Raw genomic sequence first — 11,170 nt, 5'->3', positions numbered from 1 at the left:
AAAGAGGAGTGACAATGTGTAGGCTATGTAAACATCAAGGTGGTCAGTACGATGAATGTAGAATGAACCATTGTGGGGGTGCATAATGCCATGTGATGTGACCTAGATCCCAACAGAAAAAAACTAATGACGGTGCCCATGTGTGGAGAAAGTGGCATCGACGCTGCTCCGCTACCCTGGAGGAGCCGGCTGAAGAATCCCACTGATTGCGAAAGAGTATGCAGTAGCTCCGTCCAGATGGATGTCAAAATGGTAGACATAGGGGAGGACTGTGAGCTCAGTATGTGGGCGCATCGAGCCTTCCACATGGTCCAAAGCGTGATGCTACATATTGTGGTGAATACTACGTGTGGCTGGCATAAATCCTGCTGGTGACTTGCATCTGGGATCGTCTGCTCGGTCTATAACCCAAGGGAGTCTGGGCAAGCCCTGGAAAAAGGTGTCTGACCCTAGAAATTGCAAAAGCCATGCAACTGCCCCCCACATCACAAACCGAATCAACAAACAACAAACTGCCATCCACACCGGCTGAGCGAAAGGACAAATCCAGAAACAGTGCCTCAAAGACTCAGGGTCAAGTCGGGTCATGACCAATGACTGCCGACCAAGTACCAACAGGCAATACTGCATGTGCTATCATCCACATGCAAAACCATATCCTGCGGCTGATTTGGAGGGTCCATATGCATGACCAAGACTGTCTTTGGAAGGCGGGGAGGATGCGTTGATCTTGCCAAACCTTTGACTGGCGTGGACGGTGAGGACGATGCCAAGTCTGCAAAAGAAGTCTCCTCCCAAGGGAAATAGAGTACTGCAAAAAGGATAGTGGGGCATGGCTCAACGAAGGCCACTACCACTCACCAGGATCCCACTCCAACTGAAGAAGTGGCTTTCCTTGCCAAGTCCACAGTTTCCAAAGTGGCTCCTCGTCAGAGTGAAAACATCTCTCTCTCTGCCTACATCTTTCTCTCTTCCACGATATTACACACAAACACCCCCCCACCCCCGCGGAACACACACAACCCCCCCCCCCCCCCCCCCCCCCCCAGCTCCTTCGCCATTCAACTTTAACTTTCTTCTCCTCTTATCAAAAAACTCAAATGGTCATAAAGCATAGCCATTGCAAATGTCGCTAACTAGTATGCAATTCTTTGGAAAGGCTCTCTTGTAAAAGGCAACAGAGAAGAAAGATGAAGTTTGAACTCATATTTTGTGTTACTAGGGTAAAGGGGCCAGTAAGGGTTTGGGTACCAGTAGTGGGACAGATGTTGGGTACAAGGAAAGGCCAAAAAAATTTCCTATTAAAACCAAAATGGGAACACTTTTACAATGTGGCCTTCTGCTTTTATTATAAGCAGCAAAGGAATAAGAAAAGTTTTGGGCCACCACCGACTTCACGCTCCACCGCGCGTCATAATCCTCCACAACTCCCCAGTACTCATGAAGACCCATGCCGAATCCAGATAGGCACCCACCTTCATCATATCCACCACTGTGCCTTCATAAGCCACAACCTGCAATAAGCACTCTGTCAGCATTGACCACAAATGCAAATCGGCCACCCCAGTTAAAATTATAACATCTCAATTACGTACTGAGAGCAATCAATCTCAGGAACAAGCAAACGCAGCCGATCAGAAGCATCCAAATCAGAAAATTCAATAACCACATCCTCTCTTTAAGAACCCCAGCCCTCTCTTGAACAATCCCCTTTCACTACCACCTCACAGAGCAGTCTCGCCCTTCTTTATCCCAAACCTGCAAACCATCCATAAAACCCTCCTGTGTATGACACACCTGCAACTGTGTGAACAACCTGCACAAGCTGAAAACATTAGAAACCCTGCTTAAACTGCACCAGCAATTCTCCACTTGTTTAACCAGTGAACCAAGTAGTCTTATTCCACGAATCCACAACAAGCTTACAAGGTGGCTTTGCAACAGGTACTGAAGCCATGTATCACTAGAGGTATGACTAGTTATGAGGCTCTGCCAACATTTTGCTACTAGACGTAGATTTTAAGGTGATTTTATGAGAATGGAATGACTTAAAGGAGCAAGAACAGGTGACTTTACTCATCAGATCCAAGAATTCGCAATGTTAAGGAGCTCCCATTAATATGCAGGATGTGCCATGTCCTTGTACGGTCATTTTAAGCTTGCAAATCAATCCTTGTATGTTCAGTTAAAACAGGACAACTTAATCAGATAAGGTACACGAAGAAACATGCTGGCAAGCGTAGATGTCACATCTGATCCTTGTTAAATGTATGTCATTAAGACTCCCGTATGCCTGGTCTTTTTCATCTTACAAGAAGTGTTTGAGCACTTGAAGTGCACAGAGAAGTACCCCTTTTGTAAAATCCTATTGGCACAAGCATGCCCATGCACAGAAATCTTGAGCATTGTACACTGCTGACTCTACTAATTTTTACATGAAAACAGCTTTCTAGATGAAGATACATACCGATACAATTTGCAAAAGCACTCATGACTGGCACTTAATTCTTCTACTTGCTGTTGATTTTTTGAATTACTGTAATGAAGCCTGAATCCTATATATCTGAGGAATCAACAAGTCATGTATATGCCACAACTCCCCTAACAAGGTGTCTTTGCAACAGGTAATGAAGCAGAACTATTCATGGCTGCTCCCGCACTTTGCGAATGCAAGGCATGCCTAATAGAGCGACATCCGACACTTGAAGGCTTGCTTTGTACATCACTCTTGCTTCACAAGAATGGAGGCCGTGTTTGCTGCTGTGGGTGGGTGCACGTAATGCCCGTTTTTATGTGCAACCTACCACGAAGGAAAGGTCGATTCGTTTCCCCCAAGGCTGCAACTTTATCCACTTCGAAGCCAGCTCCAACTCCAACTCCGACACCAAACAGTCCAGCAATAAATCCTTCAAGCTCAGCCCCCAAGAGCAAGTTCTCAGTAAAGGAGTACGCTCATCTTCTCCAAGACACTCCCGAGGAGCACAACCTCTAACTGATCTCATATGTAAGTTTCTTGGTTCATGTATCATGCATCATATGTAAGTCTTTCACCTCATTATCATGTATTGACTCCCTATCAGCCTTCAATATACAGGAGCACTATGGCAAGGAGAAAGCAAACCATACCTGGTCGATCAATACACACAAACACATCAAGCAAGGATTTAAGATCTGCATCGCACAAGACAACCCCTTTAGCAGAACTGGACAGAAATACAGAGAAGAGAGTGGCCGAGCCAAACCCTAAAGCTGGTTCACGAAAGCGCAAATCAACGAAAACACCTCCTCTTGCTGTCATGGCTAGACCTACATTCCCCAAGCCAAAGCAGTCAACACAACCAGGAGTGCCTGCTGTCGAAAGGTCTACAAAACTAGCTTCTTGAGACAACCAAGAGTCTCCGAACACGCCGGCAAGGAGTAAAAAGCAGTCAACACAACCAAGAGTGCCTGTCGAAAGGTCTACAAATCTAGCTTCTGAAGACAACCAAGAGTCTCCGAACACGCCAGCAAGGAGTAAAAAGCGCACACAATTTCAATGGACCGAAGAAGACATGGCAAGAGCACTTGAAGCAAGAGAAAATGGCATGTCCTTACACAAATGCTCATTGCAGTTTGGCATCAGCAGAACTGCCATTTCAAATTGGGAGGAAGGAAGAACTCAAAGTAAGAAGCGAGGTCCGCCAACGCAACTGTCGGAGGACGAATAGAAAGCTCTACTTCAATGGATTTACATGAAGGGCGAAGCCAGACATGGCGTATCAGTTATGGATGTGAGACTCAAAGTGGCAGAAATCTGTCAAACAAGGCACACATTGTTCTCAAACGGTATCCCAGGAAAGAGTTGGTGGGATAGCTTTTGGAGGCTACATCCTTCCCTAGTCTTCAGAGTAGCAGAGGGCCTGGACCAATCAAGAGCCACACGATTTTGCCCAGAAATAGTAAAGTCTCTCCATGAAAATCTGAAAAAACTCTACAATGAGCATAACTACCCACCCACCCACATATGGAATGCGGACGAAACAGGATTTCAAGGCTCCAGAGACAGGGGGATGAAGGTCCTGGCAAAGAAAGGTGTAAAATCTGTCTACGCAATCACATGTGACTCTCGAGAATGGATGACTGTATTGTGTTGTGTAAATGCTACTGGACAGTCCATTCCAGCATACTACATTTTCAAAGGCAGCCGCATAACAAGCAATCACATTCAAGATTGTGAAGAAGGAGCGGCAATGGCAATGCGAAAGAGGGCTTGGATGATGGGAGAACTCTTCAAAGCATGGCTTCAACATTTTGATAATGCAATCACTAAAAGCATAGGAAAGGACAGCAGACATCTATTAATACTTGATGGTCATGGCAGCCATGTATCACTAGAGGTTGCTGAACAAGCACAAGCAGCAGGAATTGACATAATGACATTACCAGCACATACTTCACACAAATTACAACCCTTGGACGTTTCTGTATTCAAGTCATTGAAGGTTCAGTTTCGCAAAGAGAGAGACATATGGCAGCAAAGAACAACCTCACGACAAGCTTCAAAAGCGGAATTGGCAAGTATTGTGGCAAAGTTTATCAAAACCTCTTTCACAGAATCAAACATCAAGGCAGGCTTCGAGACGACCGGCATCTGACCGTTTAATCCATCTGCAGTAGATTTCAAAGGTATGCCATGTAACCACATTAGCCTAATCGACAATTCAAAGCAAGTCATTGAAGAGGAGGTTTCTCAAGTGCCAACTGCACCACTACAAGATCAGATAGAGGATGAGGCCATTATGGCTTTGAATGACATGGCAACACAAATTGAAGAAAGCATGTTTGTTGCACAAGCAGATGTCAGACATCAATTAAGTTTCACTCAGCTCTTAGAGCAAGAAGACATCATGGAACTTGGGGAACCATCACGCAGGCATCACACGACTTCACATGCTGCTAACTAGCAAAACATAAGTTTTCATCATCAAAATGCCTCATCTTCAACACCCAATCTAGCTTTAAATCAACCACTTGCTGATGAGAACATCCCACCCTCTTCTTCAGCTCAAAACAAAGCGATCGAAGATCAAAATCGCATAATAAATCTTCTTCAAGTCCCTGCAACAACAGAGATGTGCATCAGGCAGGTTCATCGCGAGGCATTTGTTGACTACACCAACAGCTTGATTCTCACTTCAGACCAATATATTGAAAGCATGAAGGCCAAAACAGCAAAGAAAGATGAACTTGCTAAAGCAAAGGAAGATAAAAAGTTAGAAAAAGAGAAGAAAAAGCAGCAAACACAAGCAGATAGGGATGCTGCTCAGCAAAGGCGAACAGAGGCACAACACGCACGGCTTTCAAGAAGGGCTTGGGAGGTTCAACAACAACAGTTTGAGCAACAATTACGGTCAATCTTATGGGAAGATGGCTCTACCCGAGGTTTACTTCTACGACCATTGCATGTGGACCAACCATATCATGCTTTTGCACGACGACATTGATTGGAGAAGATTAGACAATCAAGACAGCAACAACAACTTTAGTGCCAACCACCACACTAGCTACAAGTTCATCCAGTCTACTTCAAACATTATGAACAACTCTTGCTGATTTTGTAGCCAGATTTTGGCTATTGAAAGCAAACTATCCATAAGTTTTTGGGCACCCCTTTGTAATCCTTCACTTTGATATAGTAGTGCTAGGTATTTACCACGGATAATGTTTGACTATATTCATTACAAGAACGGCATTTTGCATATCTTACAGCATCTTTTAAATTGTTTATGTGTGTTAGCAGCAAGCTTCCAAACAATTTGTATTTATGCTGACAAAGAAAGACAAGCATTATGATTGCTGAGTGAGAAACAAATGTTCTCACCATGTCAAAAATAGGTTTTGTTGTCAGCACCTGCATCTAATCTTGTCGACCAGTGCCTGCATCGAACAATGTCATTAGTCAAAACAAAAAGAGAAACCCACAAAAAGGAGAGAGGAGGAGAAAGAGAAACCCACAAAAAGGAGAGAGGAGGAGCCAGTCCAAGCTTATTTAACCTCCAATTTTATCTGCGTTCTCCAGTTCAATCATTGACTGTGCACACACGTCGCCTTCTTCTTCCTGCTCTGTTCCCTGCTAGGTAGTTGCTGTCAGCCGATTTCAAACAATACCATGGTTCAACTTTGTGTCATGTGCGTCAAATCCAAGCTTTCCCAGGTGGAAAAGGCTATGCTACTTTACTACATGGTGGGACCGCAAGACCATCAGCACTCATTACTGGATTTACTGGTGACACCGCACTAATCTGTCAATCGTACTCATCAGAATCTGTCTTCCTGCTTGCATTGCTTGTTGTTGTCTCCAACAAGCTGAGCACAGTGTGGCTCTCATGTGCCACAGCACCCTCTAGCATTTTTTCGATTGAGTGGTGATGGTCTTGCCCGGTATCTGCCATTGAAGCTTTGCAGGTATGATGGCGAGCTCGAATCCAGCTGACCACTGGTGATTGAACGCGAAAATCAAAGGCGATTATGCACGTTAGGACGCAGCATGAGAGTAGGGTCAGTACACGGCCATTACGGCAGCTCGAGGCTAGGTAGGTAGGCTAGTGGCCTTCATTATCGGATGGATGCGCATAAATACAAATATGTCCGACACGTGTGCCTTCTTTAGTGGGTTTTCACTGATCCTTTAAGGAGATATTAGGGGCAAGTGTCCATCCCACTACTGGCCCTAGCTTGCACCCAGTTGAGAGTAGCTTGGCACATTAGTGGGGATTCCTTATCTCCCCATTCAACCCTCTTTTTTTAACAAAGAAACCAAAAAAACCATCATTTCATCCACCTGTTCTCACCAGATTGCCATTAATCCACCCCCACAGTTAGAGGAGCACTTAGCCAACCTAGTCAATACCCTAAGTTCCCCAAATTTTACCATTTTGACACCTCAACCCTCCTAAAACCTTAGGTGGCCCCTTACTTGCCCCTTTACCCTACCTTTTAAGGTGTAGGGAATGGTCGCCTACTAACCATTCCCATTAATCATGGGCGACCGGAGGAGGCCGAGAGCCCTGACTATGGGAATGGCTTGTGGGCGAGCATTCCCGGCCGTCGAATCCAGGGGAGTGGGGGGCAGTAAAGAGTTTACACGTGGATGGCAAAGCACAGTCTGCACAGGGGAGGGAGGCGACCCTCGTCACTAATTGACACCTCCATTTGGAGGTGGGATCAATGGCTCACGATCATCAGTTGATCGTGACCGTTGGATTTCCTACGGAATGCAAAAGATTCCCACTTTCTCGGATCCGGGACTTGAACCCACTACCCTCTCCCCCACGGGATTGACTCTAACCACGGGATTGACTCTTTGCGTTGCCTGTGTTTACCCCACCTTGAGATTTTGCTCGCTAGTCCCGGCCGTCGATCCCCTCATTCAATGCCGGTGTTACTTAGTGTTGTGGCTACACGAGTCAAACCTAGAGCTTGGGAAAATGATTTGACAGAGACAGCTTTGGATCCTTTTCACCCCTTCATGAGAATGTGAAAACCATATTTGAGAAGGAAAATTCTTCATAAATTTGAACTTTTCAACTATAATACTTGAAAGTGGAGTCGGACTGTACAATCCTTTTTGGTAAAAATTGATACCATCATTTTTTTATTTGAATGGGTTTTGGACGAAGAAATCCTACCTTTTCTTGAGCCTTGGTCAAACCTTTTGTCCCCAAGGCATTGCCAAATGGCTTGACCCTCCATCGGTCCTCATTGAAACCCCCACATTGGTTGTTGACATGGCTATTATCCAACATTGTTATCCTTTGGTATATTTCCAACCATTTTCTTCCCACACTCTCGCATCGATAGTAGCCCTAGGACCTTGGTACGTGCCTCTTGATCGTTGTAAGTTACAGCAATAATGCCTTGTCAAGCAAAACAAGTGAGAAAATCATGAGGCTTGCCTCTAGAGTTATTTATAATTCATCACTATTTTCACTTGCTGAAAAACCTTATGCAAGCTCAATAATTTGTGATAAAAGCAATCACATTGCCAAGCACATCAGCTTATTGTTTGATGAAGGAAGGCATGGGAGATCAAAGCTCAAGGATCTAAATGAGTTGCAAGAGGGGAAGGAGAGAAGAAATTGAGCAACATATAGTGGCTGCTTCATAGGTGCACAACCTAATAACCATGACCCATAGTACCTGACCAACGTCATGTTATATGATTTTTGAAAGGGCACATGCCATTTTTGTGCCATAAGCACCATGCGTTGGATTTCTCGTGTGGTCCCACCTGCCATTTCTTGTGCCATAAACACCATGCTTTGGAGTTCTCCTGTGGCCCCACCTACCAATCAACCAAAATAAGAAGCTTCTCTAATTAGGTATGTTTCACAAAGGCGAGGTTCTTTTGCTTGAAGGGTTTGATCATGACATACCATAGCTAGCCTGCTCAACCTTACTTCGTTTCATGTATAGGAAGTGTATTATAACGTAGTCTCTGTGTGTGTGTGTGTGTGTGTGCGCGTGCGCATACACGTAACACTCAAACAATCACGCATGATAAGGACCCTTAGATTGACATAGGGATGAAAGTAAACCTGCCACAAAAAGCGTTGCTTTGATGGTAGAGGAGAGATATAGCAATAGCGCATCCTTCGTTGTTTTTTGTGAGGCACTCTCTTTTTATAAGGCAACAACCTCACTTCTCTGTAGTTTACGTTGTTGTGGTTGACTGTGTGGGGTGGTTTTCGTAGGTTATACGGGCCACTGAAAATGCAGCTCGTCACAACGACCACCTCAGGTGGGAGACAAACACCCATGCCCTGTGGTATGCCAACCTGCTATGGTATGCTCATTGCTCGATAGAAAGTGCATTCAAAGGAACTGGAGTCATAGGCAAGAGTCCATGAGCTCACAAAGATGCAAGAGAGGGCATGCCCTAGCCCAAGGCATCCTTGTCATGATGGTCATCTTTACAGGGATTGCATTGCTTTGTTTTCATGTTGAAAAATCAAGAATTGAGAGAGAGAGAGAGAGAGAGAGAGAGATCCTTGGACCTTCATGATTCGTCACCAATGACGTGAATTGGAACTGTCTGAATTCATATGCACAATTATGGCAGCTCTCATTTCCATGATTCGGTTCCGATGTGAATATATTTCTTTGTCTATGTAATGAGTATCCTTAAAAAAAATTGCATTTTCTAAAAAATTACCTTTTCTTTTTCATTAGCAAAAAGGGGAGGCATCACTAAGGCTTGATCCCTTTGGGGCATGCCAAAAAAGAAAAGATTTTGTGAATTATTTTTTCACTATGTAAGAGGAAATCTTAAAAAAATTTAATGCATCCTCAAACATTGCCTTGACACCAATGATTGGGATGTTGCTATTTTTCCTCTCGCACTTTCGTGGTTACAACATTGTTAGTGTGGTAGCTACATGGCTATACTACATGACCTTAAGGTCCTCTAATGTGCTATGTAACTAAGTCAGTGTTGGAAAAGCTTCAAGAAGAACATGATCTATTGCCACTTGGAAGCTACCATCAAGATCAATATCCAACAGCATTGTTAACCTTCTATTATGATTGTTGCTATTTGTCTCTTCTGCAATCCCATCAACTACAACATTAATAGAGCCAATACTTCTCTAGGGGTTGCCAATGTCTAGATCTATTCCCACCTCCCCAACATTGTCAAGGCCATTAGCTAGCGTTGCCTACCCTTTGTTATGATTGGTCTCTTAATGGACTACTAATGCACTCTTGGTGACTTTTGGTAGGCCAAGACAAGAAACAAACCATGGTAGGAGTTTCATCCCCACCACTTAATTGTTTTCGGCATTCTTGTAACGCGATTGGTTGTTCCAAGTTGGCCACCGGCTATTTTCCATGTAGACTACATGGTGTGAGCCTTCTAAGTGGCTCCATCCAGATATTTTGAGCCAGATGGTGGGGATCCCATTTGTACACATATTTATGGGGTTTTCAGGTTTTCCACATTTGTTTTTTTGTTGGGTGATTGCCCTACCTTCCTTGCCCTTGTGATTGGAGGTGTTGACATAGTGCTAGCCACGTCTGGTTGATCAATCCCTTCCCTTCATTGCATTTTTGTTGCACCTGCATCTTTGGGCAGGAGCGTCTTATGAGGGGGCAAGCACTTGCTCATTGTGGTGAGCCTTTGCTGATAAACCCCCTCCTGTTCTAGCTTAACCTTTGGTGTTTTGCTAGCTAGTCGTCAATGCAACTTATCTGTAATTATAGCACTGACTTCTAGAATAGATAATAGCTTCTAGATCGGCTTCATCTCTCATTTGGGTGCGTGACCCATAGATATGGCATTCATTCCAGTTTGATGTGGGGAAATCAAATTGCTGTAGCCGTGGAGTGTGGGAAGATTTAGCACATGGGAGTATTATGTAGTGCAATAGCATTGAGCAAGGGCGTGTGTGACCCCATCACACACACACACACACACACACACACACACACACACACACACAAAGCAGGGCGTGTAGCCCTAAAGAGTGAAGCTTTTGTGGTACCAGAAGAGGAAAGCCTTGGGAGAGCGAAGCTTTTGGAAGGTGTACGTGTATCTCTCTCTCTCTCTCTCTCTCTCTCTCTCTCTCTCTCTCTCTCTCTCTCTCTCTCTCTCTCTCTCTCTCTCTCTCTCTCTCTCTCTCTCTCTCTCTCTCTCTCACGCGCGCACACACAGATTGTGTGTACTATACACACACACACATGGTCGATTCATCTTCGGCTTCGGTTTTTTGACACCCGAGCGGCTCCTGGCATCGGTAAGCTCGTATCTTCTCAACGAGCTAGTTAGCAGTTGTGTTCGGCAACGGAGGTACGACGTCGACTTTGAGTCTACTTCGACATACAAGGTCATAGGCTTATAGCTTACAAGGGAGGCACATAGCCCACACATACATTGTTTGTGGTCATAGATTTTTACTTGTTCTCTTAGTTTTTCATAGAGGTTACGATGATGTGCCATATGCATGGCATTGATGTATGACATCTATGGTCAGCTTTTTTGAGAGTTTAAATATGTGATCTACATACATATAGCCTAGTTGGCTCCTCACAAGTAGGTACTTATTATAGGTATTTCACCCAACACTTCTAGAGACTTTCACACACACTTTTGGTAGTGATTTTAACTACAATCTTATTATGGGAGGTTTTATGT

At 44.3% G+C, this 11,170-nt stretch overlaps 1 pseudogene; it reads left to right on the top strand.

The window, feature by feature from the left end:
- The first annotated feature begins 3,506 nt into the window (after positions 1–3,506).
- LOC147429313 (uncharacterized) lies at positions 3,507–5,525 on the top strand (annotated as a pseudogene).
- Positions 5,526–11,170: the final 5,645 nt, after the last annotated feature.

Source organism: Adiantum capillus-veneris, chromosome 22 (assembly GCF_014529385.1).
Source record: "Adiantum capillus-veneris isolate H3 chromosome 22, ASM1452938v2, whole genome shotgun sequence".
Lineage (NCBI taxonomy): Eukaryota > Viridiplantae > Streptophyta > Polypodiopsida > Polypodiales > Pteridaceae > Adiantum > Adiantum capillus-veneris.
Note: the sequence above shows the minus strand (reverse complement) of the source record. Positions and strands in the feature narration are given on the sequence as shown.